Here is a 23,474-nt window from a genome sequence, read left to right on the forward strand (position 1 = left end):
CTCTGTATTCCCTGCAATGTCCTAAATCGAGATACGTTTCTCCGGAAACGATAGGATTTTCTTTGGGGTTCCGAGTATCTCTTTTCCGATGCATTATTCCTCCTTTACTGCATCCCTCGCTCCCTCACATTGACGAATTAACAGACAATTTGCGTCCATATGAAATACTCACGATTCCCTGCATTGTCCTTCTAAATCTAGATACGTTTCTACGGAAACGATAGGATTTTCTTTGGGGTTCCCAGTATCTCTTTTCCGATGCGTTATTGCTCCTTTACTGCATCCCTCGCTCCCTCACATTGACGAATTAACACACAATTTGCGTCCATATGAAATAATCTGGATTCCCTGCATTGTCCTTCTAAATCGAGATACGTTTCTACGGAAACGATAGGATTTTCTTTGGGGTTCCGAGTATCTCTTTTACGATGCATTATTCCTCCTTTACTGCATCCCTCGTTCCCTCACATTGAAGAATTAACACACAATTTGCGTCTATATGAAATACTCTGTATTCCCTGCATTGTCCTTCTAAATCGAGATACGTTTCTACGGAAACGGTAGGATTTTCCTTGGGGTTCCGTGTATCTCTTTTCCGATGCATTATTCCTCCTTTACTGCATCCCTCGCTCCCTCAAATTGACGAATTAACACACAATTTGCGTCCATATGAAATACTCTGGATTCCCTGCATTGTCCTTGAAAATCGAGATACGTTTCTACGGAAACGATAGGATTTTCTTTGGGGTTCCGAGTATCTCTTTTCCGATGCATTATTCCTCCTTTACTGCATCCCTCGCTCCCTCACATTGACGAATTAACACACAATTTGCGTCCATATGAAATACTCTGGATTCCCTGCATTGTCCTTCTAAATCGAGATACGTTTCTACGGAAACGATAGGATTTTCTTTGGGGTTACGTGTATCTCTTTTCCGATGCATTATTCCTCCTTTACTGCATCCCTCGCTTCCTCACATTGACGAATTAACACACAATTTGCGTCCATATGAAATCCTCTGGATTCCGTGCATTGTCCTTCTAAATCGAGGAACGTTTCTACGGAAACGACAGGATTTGCTTTGGAGTTCCGAGTACCTCTTCTACGATGCATTATTCCTCCTTTACTGCATCCCTCGCTCCCTCACATTGAAGAATTAACACACAATTTGCGTCTATATGAAATACTCTGGCTTCCCTGCATTGTCCTTCTAAATCGAGATACGTTTCTACGGAAACGGTAGGATTTTCCTTGGGGTTCAGAGTATCTCTTTTCCGATGCATTATTCTCCTTTACTGCATCCCTCGCTCCCTCACATTGACGAATTAACACACAATTTGCGTCCATATGAAATACTCTGGATTCCCTGCATTGTCCTTGTAAATCGAGATACGTTTCTACGGAAACGATAGGATTTTCTTTGGGGTTCCGCGTATCTCTTTTCCGATGCATTATTCCTCCTTTACTGCATCCCTCGCTCCCTCACATTGACGAATTAACACACAATTTGCGTCCATATGAAATACTCTGGATTCCCTGCATTGTCCTTCTAAATCGAGATACGTTTCTACGGAAACGGTAGGATTTTCCTTGGGGTTCCGAGTATGTCTTTTCCGATGCATTATTCCTCCTTTACTGCATCCCTCGCTCCCTCACATTGACGAATTAACACACAATTTGCGTCCATATGAAATACTCTGGATTCCCTGCATTGTCCTTGAAAATCGAGATACGTTTCTACGGAAACGATAGGATTTTCTTTGGGGTTCCGAGTATCTCTTTTCCGATGCTTTATTCCTCCTTTACTGCATCCCTCGCTCCCTCACATTGCCGAATTAACATACAATTTGCGTCCATATGATATACTCTGGGTTACCTGCATTATCTTTCTAAAACGAGATACGTTTCTACGGAAACGATAGGATTTTCTTTTGGGAGTCGAGTATCTTTTTCCGATGCATTATTCCTCCTTTACTGCATCCCTCGCTCCCTCACATTGACGAATTAACACACAATTTGCGTCCATATGAAATACTCTGGATTCCCTGCATTGTCCTTCTAAATCGAGATACGTTTCTCCGGAAACGATAGGATTTTCTTTGGGGTTCCGAGTATCTCTTTTCCGATGCATTATTCCTCCGTTACTGCATCCCTCGCTCCCTCACATTGACGAATTAACAGACAATTTGCGTCCATATGTAATACTCACGATTCCCTGCATTGTCCTTCTAAATCGAGATACGTTTCTACGGAAACGATAGGATTTTCTTTGGGGTTCCGAGTATCTCTTTTCCGATGCGTTATTGCTCCATTACTGCATCCCTCGCTCCCTCACATTGACGAATTAACACACAATTTGCGTCCATATGAAATACTCTGTATTCCCTGCATTGTCCTTCTAAATCGAGATACGTTTCTACGGAAACGATAACATTTTCTTTGGGGTTCCGAGTATCTCTTTTCCGATGCATTATTCTTCCTTTACTGCATCCCATGCTCCTTCACATTGACGAATTAACACACAATTTGCGTCCATATGAAATACTCTGGATTCCCTGCATTGTCCTTCTAAATCGAGATACGTTTCTACGGAAATGATAGAATTTTCTTTAGGGTTCCGAGTATCTCTTTTCGGATGCATTATTCCTCCTTTACTGCATCGCTCGCTCCCTAACATTGACGAATTAACACACAATTTGCGTCCATATGAAATACTCTGGATTCCCTGCATTGTCCTTCTAAATCGAGGTACGTTTCTACGGAAATGATAGGATTTTCTTTTGGGAGTCGAGTATCTCTTTTCCGATGCATTATTCCTCCTTTACTGCATCCCTCGCTCCCTCACATTGACGAATTAACACACAATTTGCGTCCGTATGAAATACTCTGGATTCCCTGCATTGTCCTTCTAAATCGAGATACCTTTCTACGGAAACGATAGGATTTTCTTTTGGGAGTCGAGTATCTCTTTTCCGATGCATTATTCATCTTCACTGCATCCCTCGCTCCCTCACATTGACGAATTACCACACAATTTGCGTCCATATGAAATACTCTGGATTCCCTGCATTGTCCTTCTAAATCGGGATACGTTTCTACGGAAACGATAGGATTTTCTTTGGGTTTTCGAGTATCTCTTTTCCGATGCATTATTCCTCCTTTACTGCATCCCTCGCTCCCTAACATTGACGATTTAACACACAATTTGCGTCCATATGAAACACTCTGGATTCCCTGCATTGTCCTTCTAAATCGAGATACGTTTCTACGGAAACGTTAGGATTTTCTTTTGGGAGTCGAGTAGCTCTTTTCCGATGCAGTATTCCTCCTTTACTGCATCCCTCGCTCCCTCACATTGATGAATTAACAGACAATTTGCGTACATATGAAATACTCACGATTCCCTGCATTGTCCTTCTAAATCGAGATACGTTTCTACGGAAACGATAGGATTTTCTTTGGGGTTCCGAGTATCTCTTTTCCGATGCGTTTTTGCTCCTTTACTGCATCCCTCGCTCCCTCACATTGACGAATTAACACACAATTTGCGTCCATATGAAATACTCTGTATTCCCTGCATTGTCCTTCTAAATCGAGATACGTTTCTACGGAAACGATAACATTGTCTTTGGGGTTCCGAGTATCTCTTTTCCGATGCATTATTCTTCCTTTACTGCATCCCATGCTCCTTCACATTGACGAATTAACACACAATTTGCGTCCATATGAAATACTCTGGATTCCCTGCATTGTCCTTGAAAATCGAGATACGTTTCTACGGAAACGATAGGATTTTCTTTGGGGTTCCGAGTATCTCTTTTCGGATGCATTATTCCTCCTTTATTGCATCGCTCGCTCCCTAACATTGACGAATTAACACACAATTTGCGTCCATATGAAATACTCTGGATTCCCTGCATTGTCCTTCTAAATCGAGATACGTTTCTACGGAAACGATAGGATTTTCTTTTGGGAGTCGAGTATCTCTTTTCCGATCCATTATTCCTCCTTTACTGCATCCCTCTTTCCCTCACATTGACGAATTAACACACAATTTGCGTCCATATGAAATACTCTGGATTCCCTGCATTGTCCTTCTAAATCGAGATACGTTTCTCCGGAAACGATAGGATTTTCTTTGGGGTTCCGAGTATCTCTTTTCCGATGCATTATTCCTCCTTTACTGCATCCCTCGCTCCCTCACATTGACGAATTAACACACAATTTGCGTCCATATGAAATAATCTGGATTCACTGCATTGTCCTTCTAAATCGAGATACGTTTCTACGGAAACGATAGGATTTTCTTTGGGGTTCCGAGTATCTCTTTTCCGATGCGTTATTGCTCCATTACTGCATCCCTCGCTCCCTCACATTGACGAATTAACACACAATTTGCGTCCATATGAAATACTCTGTATTCCCTGCATTGTCCTTCTAAATCGAGATACGTTTCTACGGAAACGATAACATTTTCTTTGGGGTTCCGAGTATCTCTTTTCCGATGCATTATTCTTCCTTTACTGCATCCCATGCTCCTTCACATTGACGAATTAACACACAATTTGCGTCCATATGAAATACTCTGGATTCCCTGCATTGTCCTTCTAAATCGAGATACGTTTCTACGGAAATGATAGAATTTTCTTTAGGGTTCCGAGTATCTCTTTTCGGATGCATTATTCCTCCTTTACTGCATCGCTCGCTCCCTAACATTGACGAATTAACACACAATTTGCGTCCATATGAAATACTCTGGATTCCCTGCATTGTCCTTCTAAATCGAGGTACGTTTCTACGGAAATGATAGGATTTTCTTTTGGGAGTCGAGTATCTCTTTTCCGATGCATTATTCCTCCTTTACTGCATCCCTCGCTCCCTCACATTGACGAATTAACACACAATTTGCGTCCGTATGAAATACTCTGGATTCCCTGCATTGTCCTTCTAAATCGAGATACCTTTCTACGGAAACGATAGGATTTTCTTTTGGGAGTCGAGTATCTCTTTTCCGATGCATTATTCATCTTCACTGCATCCCTCGCTCCCTCACATTGACGAATTACCACACAATTTGCGTCCATATGAAATACTCTGGATTCCCTGCATTGTCCTTCTAAATCGGGATACGTTTCTACGGAAACGATAGGATTTTCTTTGGGTTTTCGAGTATCTCTTTTCCGATGCATTATTCCTCCTTTACTGCATCCCTCGCTCCCTAACATTGACGATTTAACACACAATTTGCGTCCATATGAAACACTCTGGATTCCCTGCATTGTCCTTCTAAATCGAGATACGTTTCTACGGAAACGTTAGGATTTTCTTTTGGGAGTCGAGTAGCTCTTTTCCGATGCAGTATTCCTCCTTTACTGCATCCCTCGCTCCCTCACATTGATGAATTAACAGACAATTTGCGTACATATGAAATACTCACGATTCCCTGCATTGTCCTTCTAAATCGAGATACGTTTCTACGGAAACGATAGGATTTTCTTTGGGGTTCCGAGTATCTCTTTTCCGATGCGTTTTTGCTCCTTTACTGCATCCCTCGCTCCCTCACATTGACGAATTAACACACAATTTGCGTCCATATGAAATACTCTGTATTCCCTGCATTGTCCTTCTAAATCGAGATACGTTTCTACGGAAACGATAACATTGTCTTTGGGGTTCCGAGTATCTCTTTTCCGATGCATTATTCTTCCTTTACTGCATCCCATGCTCCTTCACATTGACGAATTAACACACAATTTGCGTCCATATGAAATACTCTGGATTCCCTGCATTGTCCTTCTAAATCGAGATACGTTTCTACGGAAACGATAGGATTTTCTTTGGGGTTCCGAGTATCTCTTTTCGGATGCATTATTCCTCCTTTATTGCATCGCTCGCTCCCTAACATTGACGAATTAACACACAATTTGCGTCCATATGAAATACTCTGGATTCCCTGCATTGTCCTTCTAAATCGAGATACGTTTCTACGGAAACGATAGGATTTTCTTTTGGGAGTCGAGTATCTCTTTTCCGATCCATTATTCCTCCTTTACTGCATCCCTCTTTCCCTCACATTGACGAATTAACACACAATTTGCGTCCATATGAAATACTCTGGATTCCCTGCATTGTCCTTCTAAATCGAGATACGTTTCTCCGGAAACGATAGGATTTTCTTTGGGGTTCCGAGTATCTCTTTTCCGATGCATTATTCCTCCTTTACTGCATCCCTCGCTCCCTCACATTGACGAATTAACACACAATTTGCGTCCATATGAAATAATCTGGATTCACTGCATTGTCCTTCTAAATCGAGATACGTTTCTACGGAAACGATAGGATTTTCTTTGGGGTTCCGAGTATCTCTTTTCCGATGCATTATTCCTCCTTTACTGCATCACTCGCTCCCTCACATTGACGAATTAACACACAATTTGCGTCCATATGAAATACTGTGGATTCCCTGCATTGTCCTCCTAAATCGAGATACGTTTCTACGGAAACGATAGAATTTTCTTTGGGGTTCCGAGTATCTCTTTTACGATGCTTTATTCCTCCTTTACTGCATCCCTCGCTCCCTCACATTGAAGAATTAACACACAATTTGCGTCTATATGAAATACTCTGGACTCCCTGCATTGTCCTTATAAATCGAGATACGTTTCTACGGAAACGGTAGGATTTTCCTTGGGGTTCCGAGTATCTCTTTTCCGATGCATTATTCCTCCTTTACTGCATCCCTCGCTCCCTCACATTGACGAATTAACACACAATTTGCGTCCATATGATATACTCTGGATTCCCTGCATTGTCCTTGAAAATCGAGATACGTTTCTACGGAAACGATAGGATTTTCTTTGGGGTTCCGAGTATCTCTTTTCCGATGCATTATTCCTCCTTTACTGCATCCCTCGCTCCCTAACATTGACGATTTAACACACAATTTGCGTCCATATGAAATACTCAGGATTCCCTGCATTGTCCTTCTAAATCGAGATACGTTTCTACTGGAACGATAGGATTTTCTTTTGGGAGTCGAGTATCTCTTTTCCGATGCATTATTCCTCCTTTACTGCATCCCTCAATCCCTCACATTGACGAATTAACACACAATTTGCGTCCATATGAAATACTCTGGATTCCCTGCATTGTCCTTCTAAATCGAGATACGTTTCTCCGGAAACAATAGGATTTTCTTTGGGGTTCCGAGTATCTCTTTTCCGATGCATTATTCCTCCTTTACTGCATCCCTCGCTCCCTCACATTGACGAATTAACACACAATTTGCGTCCATATGAAATAATCTGTATTCACTGCATTGTCCTTCTAAATCGAGATACGTTTCTACGGAAACGATAGGATATTCTTTGGGGTTCCGAGTATCTCTTTTCCAATGCATTATTCCTCCTTTACTGTATTTCTCGCTCCCTCACATTGACTAATTAACACACAATTTGCGTCCATATGAAATACTCTGGATTCCCTGCATTGTCCTTCTAAATCGAGATACGTTTCTACGGAAACGGTAGGATTTTCTTTGGGGTTCCGAGTATCTCTTTTCCGATGCATTATTCCCCCTTTACTGCATCCCTCGCTCCCTCACATTGACGAATTAACACACAATTTGCGTCCATATGAAATACTCTGGATTCCCTGCATTGTCCTCCTAAATCGAGATACGTTTCACGGAAACGATAGAATTTTCTTTGGGGTTCCGAGTATCTCTTTTCCGATGCATTATTCCTCCTTTACTGCATCCCTCGCTCCCTCACATTGACGAATTAACACACAATTTGCGTCCATATGAAATACTCTGGATTCCCTGCATTGTCCTTCTAAATCGAAATACGTTTCTACGGAAACGATAGGATTTTCTTTGGGGTTCCGAGAATCTCTTTTCCGATGCATTATTCCTCCTTTACTGCATCCCTCGCTCCCTCACATTGACGAATTAACACACAATTTGCGTCCATATGAAATACTATGGATTCCCTGCATTGTCCTTCTAAATCGGGATACGTTTCTACGGAAACGATAGGATTTTCTTTGGGGTTCCGAGTATCTCTTTTGCGATGCATTATTCCTCCTTTACTGCATCCCTCGCTCCCTCACATTGAAGAATTAATACACAATTTGCGTCCATATGAAATACTCTGGATTCCCTGCATTGTCCTTCTAAATCAAGATACGTTTCTACGGAAACGATAGGATTTTCTTTGGGGTTCCGAGTATCTCTCTTCCGATGCATTATTCCTCCTTTACTGCATCCCTCGCTCCCTCACATTGACGAATTAACACACAATTTGCGTCCATATGAAATACTCTGGATTCCCTGCATTGTCCTTCTAAATCGAGATACGTTTCTACGGAAACGATAGGATTTTCTTTGGGGTTCCGCGTATCTCTTTTCCGATGCATTATTCCTCCTTTACTGCATCCCTCGCTTCCTCACATTGACGAATTAACACACAATTTGCGTCCATATGAAATACTCTGGATTCCCTGCATTGTCCTTCTAAATCGAGATACGTTTCTACGGAAACGATAGGATTTTCTTTGGGGTTCCGAGTATCTCTTTTCCGATGCGTTATTGCTCCATTACTGCATCCCTCGCTCCCTCACATTGACGAATTAACACACAATTTGCGTCCATATGAAATACTCTGTATTCCCTGCATTGTCCTTCTAAATCGAGATACGTTTCTACGGAAACGATAACATTTTCTTTGGGGTTCCGAGTATCTCTTTTCCGATGCATTATTCTTCCTTTACTGCATCCCATGCTCCTTCACATTGACGAATTAACACACAATTTGCGTCCATATGAAATACTCTGGATTCCCTGCATTGTCCTTCTAAATCGAGATACGTTTCTACGGAAATGATAGGATTTTCTTTAGGGTTCCGAGTATCTCTTTTCGGATGCATTATTCCTCCTTTACTGCTTCGCTCGCTCCCTAACATTGACGAATTAACACACAATTTGCGTCCATATGAAATACTCTGGATTCCCTGCATTGTCCTTCTAAATCGAGGTACGTTTCTACGGAAATGATAGGATTTTCTTTTGGGAGTCGAGTATCTCTTTTCCGATGCATTATTCCTCCTTTACTGCATCCCTCGCTCCCTCACATTGACGAATTAACACACAATTTGCGTCCGTATGAAATACTCTGGATTCCCTGCATTGTCCTTCTAAATCGAGATACCTTTCTACGGAAACGATAGGATTTTCTTTTGGGAGTCGAGTATCCCTTTTCCGATGCATTATTCATCTTCACTGCATCCCTCGCTCCCTCACATTGACGAATTACCACACAATTTGCGTCCATATGAAATACTCTGGATTCCCTGCATTGTCCTTCTAAATCGGGATACGTTTCTACGGAAACGATAGGATTTTCTTTGGGTTTTCGAGTATCTCTTTTCCGATGCATTATTCCTCCTTTACTGCATCCCTCGCTCCCTAACATTGACGATTTAACACACAATTTGCGTCCATATGAAACACTCTGGATTCCCTGCATTGTCCTTCTAAATCGAGATACGTTTCTACGGAAACGTTAGGATTTTCTTTTGGGAGTCGAGTATCTCTTTTCCGATGCAGTATTCCTCCTTTACTGCATCCCTCGCTCCCTCACATTGATGAATTAACAGACAATTTGCGTACATATGAAATACTCACGATTCCCTGCATTGTCCTTCTAAATCGAGATACGTTTCTACGGAAACGATAGGATTTTCTTTGGGGTTCCGAGTATCTCTTTTCCGATGCGTTTTTGCTCCTTTACTGCATCCCTCGCTCCCTCACATTGACGAATTAACACACAATTTGCGTCCATATGAAATACTCTGTATTCCCTGCATTGTCCTTCTAAATCGAGATACGTTTCTACGGAAACGATAACATTTTCTTTGGGGTTCCGAGTATCTCTTTTCCGATGCATTATTCTTCCTTTACTGCATCCCATGCTCCTTCACATTGACGAATTAACACACAATTTGCGTCCATATGAAATACTCTGGATTCCCTGCATTGTCCTTCTAAATCGAGATACGTTTCTACGGAAACGATAGGATTTTCTTTGGGGTTCCGAGTATCTCTTTTCGGATGCATTATTCCTCCTTTATTGCATCGCTCGCTCCCTAACATTGACGAATTAACACACAATTTGCGTCCATATGAAATACTCTGGATTCCCTGCATTGTCCTTCTAAATCGAGATACGTTTCTACGGAAACGATAGGATTTTCTTTTGGGAGTCGAGTATCTCTTTTCCGATGCATTATTCCTCCTTTACTGCATCCCTCTTTCCCTCACATTGACGAATTAACACACAATTTGCGTCCATATGAAATACTCTGGATTCCCTGCATTGTCCTTCTAAATCGAGATACGTTTCTCCGGAAACGATAGGATTTTCTTTGGGGTTCCGAGTATCTCTTTTCCGATGCATTATTCCTCCTTTACTGCATCCCTCGCTCCCTCACATTGACGAATTAACACACAATTTGCGTCCATATGAAATAATCTGGATTCACTGCATTGTCCTTCTAAATCGAGATACGTTTCTACGGAAACGATAGGATTTTCTTTGGGGTTCCGAGTATCTCTTTTCCGATGCATTATTCCTCCTTTACTGCATCACTCGCTCCCTCACATTGACGAATTAACACACAATTTGCGTCCATATGAAATACTGTGAATTCCCTGCATTGTCCTCCTAAATCGAGATACGTTTCTACGGAAACGATAGAATTTTCTTTGGGGTTCCGAGTATCTCTTTTACGATGCTTTATTCCTCCTCTACTGCATCCCTCGCTCCCTCACATTGAAGAATTAACACACAATTTGCGTCTATATGAAATACTCTGGACTCCCTGCATTGTCCTTCTAAATCGAGATACGTTTCTACGGAAACGGTAGGATTTTCCTTGGGGTTCCGAGTATCTCTTTTCCGATGCATTATTCCTCCTTTACTGCATCCCTCGCTCCCTCACATTGACGAATTAACACACAATTTGCGTCCATATGATATACTCTGGATTCCCTGCATTGTCCTTGAAAATCGAGATACGTTTCTACGGAAACGATAGGATTTTCTTTGGGGTTCCGAGTATCTCTTTTCCGATGCATTATTCCTCCTTTACTGCATCCCTCGCTCCCTAACATTGACGATTTAACACACAATTTGCGTCCATATGAAATACTCAGGATTCCCTGCATTGTCCTTCTAAATCGAGATACGTTTCTACTGGAACGATAGGATTTTCTTTTGGGAGTCGAGTATCTCTTTTCCGATGCATTATTCCTCCTTTACTGCATCCCTCAATCCCTCACATTGACGAATTAACACACAATTTGCGTCCATATGAAATACTCTGGATTCCCTGCATTGTCCTTCTAAATCGAGATACGTTTCTCCGGAAACAATAGGATTTTCTTTGGGGTTCCGAGTATCTCTTTTCCGATGCATTATTCCTCCTTTACTGCATCCCTCGCTCCCTCACATTGACGAATTAACACACAATTTGCGTCCATATGAAATAATCTGTATTCACTGCATTGTCCTTCTAAATCGAGATACGTTTCTACGGAAACGATAGGATATTCTTTGGGGTTCCGAGTATCTCTTTTCCAATGCATTATTCCTCCTTTACTGTATTTCTCGCTCCCTCACATTGACGAATTAACACACAATTTGCGTCCATATGAAATACTCTGGATTCCCTGCATTGTCCTTCTAAATCGAGATACGTTTCTACGGAAACGATAGGATTTTCTTTGGGGTTCCGAGTATCTCTTTTCCGATGCATTATTCCCCCTTTACTGCATCCCTCGCTCCCTCACATTGACGAATTAACACACAATTTGCGTCCATATGAAATACTCTGGATTCCCTGCATTGTCCTCCTAAATCGAGATACGTTTCACGGAAACGATAGAATTTTCTTTGGGGTTCCGAGTATCTCTTTTCCGATGCATTATTCCTCCTTTACTGCATCCCTCGCTCCCTCACATTGACGAATTAACACACAATTTGCGTCCATATGAAATACTCTGGATTCCCTGCATTGTCCTTCTAAATCGAAATACGTTTCTACGGAAACGATAGGATTTTCTTTGGGGTTCCGAGAATCTCTTTTCCGATGCATTATTCCTCCTTTACTGCATCCCTCGCTCCCTCACATTGACGAATTAACACACAATTTGCGTCCATATGAAATACTATGGATTCCCTGCATTGTCCTTCTAAATCGGGATACGTTTCTACGGAAACGATAGGATTTTCTTTGGGGTTCCGAGTATCTCTTTTGCGATGCATTATTCCTCCTTTACTGCATCCCTCGCTCCCTCACATTGAAGAATTAATACACAATTTGCGTCCATATGAAATACTCTGGATTCCCTGCATTGTCCTTCTAAATCAAGATACGTTTCTACGGAAACGATAGGATTTTCTTTGGGGTTCCGAGTATCTCTCTTCCGATGCATTATTCCTCCTTTACTGCATCCCTCGCTCCCTCACATTGACGAATTAACACACAATTTGCGTCCATATGAAATACTCTGGATTCCCTGCATTGTCCTTCTAAATCGAGATACGTTTCTACGGAAACGATAGGATTTTCTTTGGGGTTCCGCGTATCTCTTTTCCGATGCATTATTCCTCCTTTACTGCATCCCTCGCTTCCTCACATTGACGAATTAACACACAATTTGCGTCCATATGAAATACTCTGCATTCCCTGCATTGTCCTTCTAAATCGAGGAACGTTTCTACGGAAACGATAGGATTTGCTTTGGGGTTTCGAGTATCTCTTTTACGAAGCATTATTCGTCCTTTACTGCATCCCTCGCTCCCTGACATTGACGAATTAACACACAATTTGCGTCCATATGAAATACTCTGGATTCCCTGCATTGTCCTTGTAAATCGAGTTACGTTTCTACGGATACGATAGGATTTTCTTTGGGGTTCCGAGTATCTCTTTTCCGATGCATTATTCCTCCTTTACTGAATCCCTCGCTCCCTCACATTGACGAATTAACACACAATTTGCGTCCATATGAAATACTCTGGATTCCTTGCATTGTCCTTCTAAATCGGGATTCGTTTCTACGGAAACGACAGGATCTTCTTTGGGGTTCCGAGTATCTCTTTTCCGATGCATTATTCCTCCTTTACTGCATCCCTCGCTCCCTCACATTGACGAATTAAAACACAATTTGCGTCCATATGAAATACTCTGGATTCCCTGCATTGTCCTTCTAAATCGAGATAAGTTTCTACGGAAACGATAGGATTTTCTTTTGGCAGTCGAGTATCTCTTTTCCGATGCATTATTCCTCCTTTACTGCATCCCTCGCTCCCTCACACTGACGAATTAACACACAATTTGCGTCTATATGAAATACTCTGGATTCCCTGCATTGTCCTTCTAAATCGAGATACGTTTCTACGGAAACGTTAGGATTTTCCTTGGGGATCCGAGTATCTCTTTTCCGATGCATTATTCCTCCTTTACTGCATCCCTCGCTCCCTCACATTGACGAATTAACACACAATTTGCGTCCATATGAAATACTCAGGATTCCCTGCATTGTCCTTCTAAATCGAGATACGTTTCTACGGAAACGATAGGATTTTCTTTGGGGTTCCGAGTATCTCTTTTCCGATGCATTATTCCTCCTTTACTGCAACCCTCGCTAACTCACATTGACGAATTAACACACAATTTGCGTCCATATGAAATACTCTGGATTCCCTGCATTGTCCTTCTAAATCGAGATACGTTTCTACGGAAACGATTGGATTTTCTGTGGGGTTCCGAGAATCTCTTTTCCGATGCATTATTCCTCCTTTACTGCATCCCTCGCTCCCTCACATTGATGAATTAACACACAATTTGCGTCCATATGAAATACTCTGGATTCCCTGCATTGTCCTTCTAAATCGAGATACGTTTCTACGGAAACGATAGGATTTTCTTTGGGGTTCCGAGTATCTCTTTTCCGATGCATTATTCCTCCTTTACTGCATCCGTCGCTCCCTCACATTGACGAATTAACACACAATTTGCGTCCATATCAAATACTCTGGATTCCCTGCATTGTCCTCCTAAATCGAGATACGTTTCTACGGAAACGATAGGATTTGCTTTGGGGTTCCGAGTATCTCTTTTACGATGCATTATTCCTCCTTTACTGCATCCCTCGCTCCCTGACATTGACGAATTAACACACAATTTGCGTCCATATGAAATACTCTGGATTCCCTGCATTGTCCTTGTAAATCGAGATACGTTTCTACGGAAACGATAGGATTTTCTTTGGAGTTCCGAGTATCTCTTTTCCGATGCATTATTCCTCCTTTATTGCATCCATCGCTCCCTCACATTGACGAATTAACACACAATTTGCGTCCATATGAAATACTCTGGATTCCTTGCATTGTCCTTCTAAATCGGGATTCGTTTCTACGGAAACGACAGGATTTTCTTTGGGGTTCCGAGTATCTCTTTTCCGATGCATTATTCCTCCTTTACTGCATCCCTCGCTCCCTCCCATTGACGAATTAAAACACAATTTGCGTCCATATGATATGCTCTGGATTCCCTGCATTGTCCTTCTAAATCGAGATAAGTTTCTACGGAAACGATAGGATTTGCTTTGGGGTTCCCAGTATCTCTTTTCCGATGCATTATTCCTCCTTTACTGCATCCCTCGCTCCCTCACATTGACGAATTAACACACAATTTGCGTCTATATGAAATACTCTATATTCCCTGCATTGTCCTTCTAAATCGAGATACGTTTGTACGGAAATGGTAGGATTTTCCTTGGGGTTCCGAGTATCTCTTTTCCGATGCATTATTCCTCCTTTACTGCATCCCTCGCTCCCTCACATTGACGAATTAACACACAATTTGCGTCCATATGAAATACTCTGGATTCCCTGCATTGTCCTTCTAAATCGAGATACGTTTCTACGGAAACGATAGGATTTTCTTTGGGGTTCCGAGTATCTCTTTTCCGATGCATTATTCCTCCTTTACTGCATCCCTCGCTCCCTCACATTGACGAATTAACACACAATTTGCGTCCATATGAAATACTCTGGATTCCCTGCATTGTCCTACTAAATCGAGATACGTTTCTACGGAAACGATAGGATTTTCTTTGGGGTTCCGAGTATCTCTTTTCCGATGCATTATTCCTCCTTTACTGCATCCCTCGCTCCATGACATTGACGAATTAACACACAATTTGCGTCCATATGAAATACTCTGGAATCCCTGCATTGTCCTTGTAAATCGAGATACGTTTCTACGGAAACGATAGGATTTTCTTTGGGGTTCCGAGTATCTCTTTTCCGATGCATTATTCCTCCTTTACTGCATCCCTCGCTCCCTCACATTGACGAATTAACACACAATTTGCGTCCATATGAAATACTCTGGATTCCCTGCATTGTCCTTCTAAATCGAGATACGTTTCTACGGAAACGATTGGATTTTCTGTGGGGTTCCGAGAATCTCTTTTCCGATGCATTATTCCTCCTTTACTGCATCCCTCGCTCCCTCACATTGATGAATTAACACACAATTTGCGTCCGTATGAAATACTCTGGATTCCCTGCATTGTCCTTCTAAATCGAGATACGTTTCTACGGAAACGATAGGATTTTCTTTGGGGTTCCGAGTATCTCTTTTCCGATGCATTATTCCTCCTTTACTGCATCCCTCGCTCCCTCACATTGACGAATTAACACACAATTTGCGTCCATATGAAATACTCTGGATTCCCTGCATTGTCCTCCTAAATCGAGTTACGTTTCTACGGAAACGATAGGATTTGCTTTGGGGTTCCGAGTATCTCTTTTACGATGCATTATTCCTCCTTTACTGCATCCCTCGCTCCCTGACATTGACGAATTAACACACAATTTGCGTCCATATGAAATACTCTGGATTCCCTGCATTTTCCTTGTAAATCGAGATACGTTTCTACGGAAACGATAGGATTTTCTTTGGGGTTCCGAGTATCTCTTTTCCGATGCATTATTCCTCCTTTATTGCATCCCTCGCTCCCTCACATTGACGAATTAACACACAATTTGCGTCCATATGAAATACTCTGGATTCCTTGCATTGTCCTTCTAAATCGGGATTCGTTTCTACGGAAACGACAGGATTTTCTTTGGGGTTCCGAGTATCTCTTTTCCGATGCATTATTCCTCCTTTACTGCATCCCTCGCTCCCTCACATTGACGAATTAAAACACAATTTGCGTCCATATGAAATACTCTGGATTCCCTGCATTGACCTTCTAAATCGAGATAAGTTTCTACGGAAACGATAGGATTTTCTTTGGGGTTCCCAGTATCTCTTTTCCGATGCATTATTCCTCCTTTACTGCATCCCTCGCTCCCTCACATTGACGAATTAACACACAATTTGCGTCTATATGAAATACTCTGGATTCCCTGCATTGTCCTTCTAAATCGAGATACGTTTCTGCGGAAACGGTAGGATTTTCCTTGGGGTTCCGAGTATCTCTTTTCCGATGCATTATTCCTCCTTTACTGCATCCCTCGCTCCCTCACATTGACGAATTAACACACAATTTGCGTCCATATGAAATACTCAGGATTCCCTGCATTGTCCTTCTAAATCGAGATACGTTTCTACGGAAACGATAGGATTTTCTTTGTGGTTCCGAGTATCTCTTTTCCGATGCATTATTCCTCCTTTACTTTAACCCTCGCTAACTCACATTGACGAATTAACACACAATTTGCGTCCATATGAAATACTCTGGATTCCCTGCATTGTCCTTCTAAATCGAGATACGTTTCTACGGAAACGATTGGATTTTCTGTGGGGCTCCGAGAATCTCTTTTCCGATGCATTATTCCTCCTTTACTGCATCCCTCGCTCCCTCACATTGATGAATTAACACACAATTTGCGTCCATATGAAATACTCTGGATTCCCTGCATTGTCCTTCTAAATCGAGATACGTTTCTACGGAAACGATAGGATTTTCATTGGGGTTCCGAGTATCTCTTTTCCGATGCATTATTCCTCCTTTACTGCATCCCTCGCACCCTCACATTGACGAATTAACACACAATTTGCGTCCATATGAAATACTCTGGATTCCCTGCATTGTCCTCCTAAATCGAGATACGTTTCTACGGAAACGATAGGATCTTCTTTGGGGTTCCGAGTATCTCTTTTCCGATGCATTATTCCTCTTTTACTGCATCCCTCGCTCCCTGACATTGACGAATTAACACACAATTTGCGTCCATATGAAATACTCTGGATTCCCTTCATTGTCCTTGTAAATCGAGATACGTTTCTACGGAAACGATAGGATTTTCTTTGGGGTTCCGAGTATCTCTTTTCCGAAGCATTATTCCTCCTTTACTGCATCCCTCGCACCCTCACATTGACGAATTAACACACAATTTGCGTCCATATGAAATACTCTGGATTCCCTGCATTGTCCTTCTAAATCGAGATACGTTTCTACGGAAATGATTGGATTTTCTGTGGGGTTCCGAGAATCTCTTTTCCGATGCATTATTCCTCCTTTACTGCATCCCTCGCTCCCTCACATTGACGAATTAACACACAATTTGCGTCCATATGAAATACTCTGGATTCCCTGCATTGTCCTTCTAAATCGAGATACGTTTCTACGGAAACGATAGGATTTTGTTTGGGGTTCCGAGTATCTCTTTTCCGATGCATTATTCCTCCTTTACTGCATCCCTCGCTCCCTCACATTGACGAATTAACACACAATTTCCGTCCATATGAAATACTCTGGATTCCCTGCATTGTCCTCCTAAATCGAGATACGTTTCTACGGAAACGATAGGATTTGCTTTGGGGTTCCGAGTATCTCTTTTCCGATGCATTATTCCTCCTTTACTGCATCCCTCGCTCCCTGACATTGACGAATTAACACACAATTTGCGACCATATGAAATACTCTGGATTCCCTGCATTGTCCTTGTAAATCGAGATACGTTTCTACGGAAACGATAGGATTTTCTTTGGGGTTCCGAGTATCTCTTTTCCGATGCATTATTCCTCCTTTATTGCATCCCTCGCTCCATCACATTGACGAATTAACACACAATTTGCGTCCATATGAAATACTCTGGATTCCTTGCATTGTCCTTCTAAATCGGGATTCGTTTCTACGGAAACGACAGGATTTTCTTTGGGGTTCCGAGTATCTCTTTTCCGATGCATTATTCCTCCTTTACTGCATCCCTCGCTCCCTCACATTGACGAATTAAATCACAATTTTCGTCCATATGAAATACTCTGGATTCCCTGCATTGTCCTTCTAAATCGAGATAAGTTTCTACGGAAACGATAGGATTTTCTTTGGGGTTCCGAGTATCTCTTTTCCGATGCATTATTCCTCCTTTACTGCATCCCTCGCTCCCTCACATTGACGAATTAACACACAATTTGCGTCTATATGAAATACTCTGGATTCCCTGCATTGTCCTTCTAAATCGAGATACGTTTCTACGGAAACGGTAGGATTTTCCTTGGGGTTCCGAGTATCTCTTTTCCGATGCATTATTCCTCGTTTACTGCATTCCTCGCTCCCTCACATTGACGAATTAACACACAATTTGCGTTTATATGAAATACTCTGGATTCCCTGCATTGTCCTTCTAAATCGAGATACGTTTCTACGGAAACGATAGGATTTTCTTTGTGGTTCCGAGTATCTCTTTTCCGATGCATTATTCCTACTTTACTTCAACCCTCGCTAACTCACATTGACGAATTAACACACAATTTGCGTCCATATGAAATACTCAGGATTCCCTGCATTGTCCTTCTAAATCGAGATACGTTTCTACGGAAACGATTGGATTTTCTGTGGGGTTCCGAGAATCTCTTTTCCGATGCATTATTCCTCCTTTACTGCATCCCTCGCTCCCTCACATTGGTGAATTAACACACAATTTGCGTCCATATGAAATACTCTGGATTCCCTGCATTGTCCTTCTAAATCGAGATACGTTTCTACGGAAACGATAGGATTTTCTTTGGGGTTCCGAGTATCTCTTTTCCGATGCATTATTCCTCCTTTACTGCATCCCTCGCTCCCTCACATTGACGAATTAACACACAATTTGCGTCCATATGAAATACTCTGGATTCCCTGCATTGTCCTCCTAAATCGAGATACGTTTCTACGGAAACGATAGGATTTTCTTTGGGGTTCCGAGTATCTCTTTTCCGATGCATTATTCCTCCTTTACTGCATCCCTCGCTCCCTGACATTGACGAATTAACACACAATTTGCGTCCATATGAAATACTCTGGATTCCCTTCATTGTCCTTGTAAATCGAGATACGTTTCTACGGAAACGATAGGATTTTCTTTGGGGTTCCGAGTATCTCTTTTCCGAAGCATTATTCCTCCTTTACTGCATCCCTCGCTCCCTCACATTGACGAATTAACACACAATTTGCGTCCATATGAAATACTCTGGATTCCCTGCATTGTCCTCCTAAATCGAGGTACGTTTCTACGGAAACGATAGGATTTGCTTTGGGGTTCCGAGTATCTCTTTTACGATGCATTATTCCTCCTTTACTGCATCCCTCGCTCCCTGACATTGACGAATTAACACACAATTTGCGTCCATATGAAATACTCTGGATTCCCTGCATTTTCCTTGTAAATCGAGATACGTTTCTACGGAAACGATAGGATTTTCTTTGGGGTTCCGAGTATCTCTTTTCCGATGCATTATTCCTCCTTTATTGCATCCCTCGCTCCCTCACATTGACGAATTAACACACAATTTGCGTCGATATGAAATACTCTGGATTCCTTGCATTGTCCTTCTAAATCGGGATTCGTTTCTACGGAAACGACAGGATTTTCTTTGGGGTTCCGAGTATCTCTTTTCCGATGCATTATTCCTCCTTTACTGCATCCCTCGCTCCCTCACATTGACGAATTAAAACACAATTTGCGTCCATATGAAATACTCTGGATTCCCTGCATTGTCCTTCTAAATCGAGATAAGTTTCTACGGAAACGATAGGATTTTCTTTGGGGTTCCCAGTATCTCTTTTCCGATGCATTATTCCTCCTTTACTGCATCCCTCGCTCCCTCACATTGACGAATTAACACACAATTTGCGTCTATATGAAATACTCTGGATTCCCTGCATTGTCCTTCTAAATCGAGATACGTTTCTGCGGAAACGGTAGGATTTTCCTTGGGGTTCCGAGTATCTCTTTTCCGATGCATTATTCCTCCTTTACTGCATCCCTCGCTCCCTCACATTGACGAATTAACACACAATTTGCGTCCATATGAAATACTCAGGATTCCCTGCATTGTCCTTCTAAATCGAGATACGTTTCTACGGAAACGATAGGATTTTCTTTGTGGTTCCGAGTATCTCTTTTCCGATGCATTATTCCTCCTTTACTTTAACCCTCGCTAACTCACATTGACGAATTAACACACAATTTGCGTCCATATGAAATACTCTGGATTCCCTGCATTGTCCTTCTAAATCGAGATACGTTTCTACGGAAACGATTGGATTTTCTGTGGGGTTCCGAGAATCTCTTTTCCGATGCATTATTCCTCCTTTACTGCATCCCTCGCTCCCTCACATTGATGAATTAACACACAATTTGCGTCCATATGAAATACTCTGGATTCCTTGCATTGTCCTTCTAAATCGAGATACGTTTCTACGGAAACGATAGGATTTTCATTGGGGTTCCGAGTATCTCTTTTCCGATGCATTATTCCTCCTTTACTGCATCCCTCGCTCCCTCACATTGACGAATTAACACACAATTTGCGTCCATATGAAATACTCTGGATTCCCTGCATTGTCCTCCTAAATCGAGATACGTTTCTACGGAAACGATAGGATTTTCTTTGGGGTTCCGAGTATCTCTTTTCCGATGCATTATTCCTCTTTTACTGCATCCCTCGCTCCCTGACATTGACGAATTAACACACAATTTGCGTCCATATGAAATACTCTGGATTCCCTTCATTGTCCTTGTAAATCGAGATACGTTTCTACGGAAACGATAGGATTTTCTTTAGGGTTCCGAGTATCTCTTTTCCGAAGCATTATTCCTCCTTTACTGCATCCCTCGCTCCCTCACATTGACGAATTAACACACAATTTGCGTCCATATGAAATACTCTGGATTCCCTGCATTGTCCTTCTAAATCGAGATACGTTTCTACGGAAATGATTGGATTTTCTGTGGGGTTCCGAGAATCTCTTTTCCGATGCATTATTCCTCCTTTACTGCATCCCTCGCTCCCTCACACTGATGAATTAACACACAATTTGCGTCCATATGAAATACTCTGGATTCCCTGCATTGTCCTTCTAAATCGAGAACGTTTCTACGGAAACGATAGGATTTTCTTTGGGGTTCCGAGTATCTCTTTTCCGATGCATTATTCCTCCTTTACTGCATCCCTCGCTCCCTCACATTGACGAATTAACACACAATTTCCGTGCATATGAAATACTCTGGATTCCCTGCATTGTCCTCCTAAATCGAGATACGTTTCTACGGAAACGATAGGATTTGCTTTGGGGTTCCGAGTATCTCTTTTACGATGCATTATTCCTCCTTTACTGCATCCCTCGCTCCCTGACATTGACGAATTAACACACAATTTGCGTCCATATGAAATACTCTGGATTCCCTGCATTGTCCTTGTAAATCGAGATACGTTTCTACGGAAACGATAGGATTTTCTTTGGGGTTCCGAGTATCTCTTTTCCGATGCATTATTCCTCCTTTATTGCATCCCTCGCTCCATCACATTGACGAATTAACACACAATTTGCGTCCATATGAAATACTCTGGATTCCTTGCATTGTCCTTCTAAATCGGGATTCGTTTCTACGGAAACGACAGGATTTTCTTTGGGGTTCCGAGTATCTCTTTTCCGATGCATTATTCCTCCTTTACTGCATCCCTCGCTCCCTCACATTGACGAATTAAATCACAATTTTCGTCCATATGAAATACTCTGGATTCCTTGCATTGTCCTTCTAAATCGAGATAAGTTTCTACGGAAACGATAGGATTTTCTTTGGGGTTCCGAGTATCTCTTTTCCGATGCATTATTCCTCCTTTACTGCATCCCTCGCTCCCTCACATTGACGAATTAACACACAATTTGCGTCTATATGAAATACTCTGGATTCCCTGCATTGTCCTTCTAAATCGAGATACGTTTCTACGGAAACGGTAGGATTTTCCTTGGGGTTCCGAGTATCTCTTTTCCGATGCATTATTCCTCGTTTACTGCATTCCTCGCTCCCTCACATTGACGAATTAACACACAATTTGCGTCCATATGAAATACTCTGGATTCCCTGCATTGTCCTTCTAAATCGAGATACGTTTCTACGGAAACGATAGGATTTTCTTTGTGGTTCCGAGTATCTCTTTTCCGATGCATTATTCCTACTTTACTTCAACCCTCGCTAACTCACATTGACGAATTAACACACAATTTGCGTCCATATGAAATACTCTGGATTCCCTGCATTGTCCTTCTAAATCGAGATACGTTTCTACGGAAACGATTGGATTTTCTGTGGGGTTCCGAGAATCTCTTTTCCGATGCATTATTCCTCCTTTACTGCATCCCTCGCTCCCTCACATTGATGAATTAACACACAATTTGCGTCCATATGAAATACTCTGGATTCCCTGCATTGTCCTTCTAAATCGAGATACGTTTCTACGGAAACGATAGGATTTTCTTTGGGGTTCCGAGTATCTCTTTTCCGATGCATTATTCCTCCTTTACTGCATCCCTCGCTCCCTCACATTGACGAATTAACACACAATTTGCGTCCATATGAAATACTCTGGATTCCCTGCATTGTCCTCCTAAATCGAGATACGTTTCTACGGAAACGATAGGATTTTCTTTGGGGTTCCGAGTATCTCTTTTCCGATGCATTATTCCTCCTTTACTGCATCCCTCGCTCCCTGACATTGACGAATTAACACACAATTTGCGTCCATATGAAATACTCTGGATTCCCTTCATTGTCCTTGTAAATCGAGATACGTTTCTACGGAAACGATAGGATTTTCTTTGGGGTTCCGAGTATCTCTTTTCCGAAGCATTATTCCTCCTTTACTGCATCCCTCGCTCCCTCACATTGACGAATTAACACACAATTTGCGTCCATATGAAATACTCTGGATTCCCTGCATTGTCCTTCTAAATCGAGATACGTTTCTACGGAAATGATTGGATTTTCTGTGGGGTTCCGAGAATCTCTTTTCCGATGCATTATTCCTCCTTTACTGCATCCCTCGCTCCCTCACACTGATGAATTAACACACAATTTGCGTCCATATGAAATACTCTGGATTCCCTGCATTGTCCTTC

The sequence above is a fragment of the Schistocerca nitens genome, chromosome 2 (genome assembly GCF_023898315.1).
Source record: "Schistocerca nitens isolate TAMUIC-IGC-003100 chromosome 2, iqSchNite1.1, whole genome shotgun sequence".
Lineage (NCBI taxonomy): Eukaryota > Metazoa > Arthropoda > Insecta > Orthoptera > Acrididae > Schistocerca > Schistocerca nitens.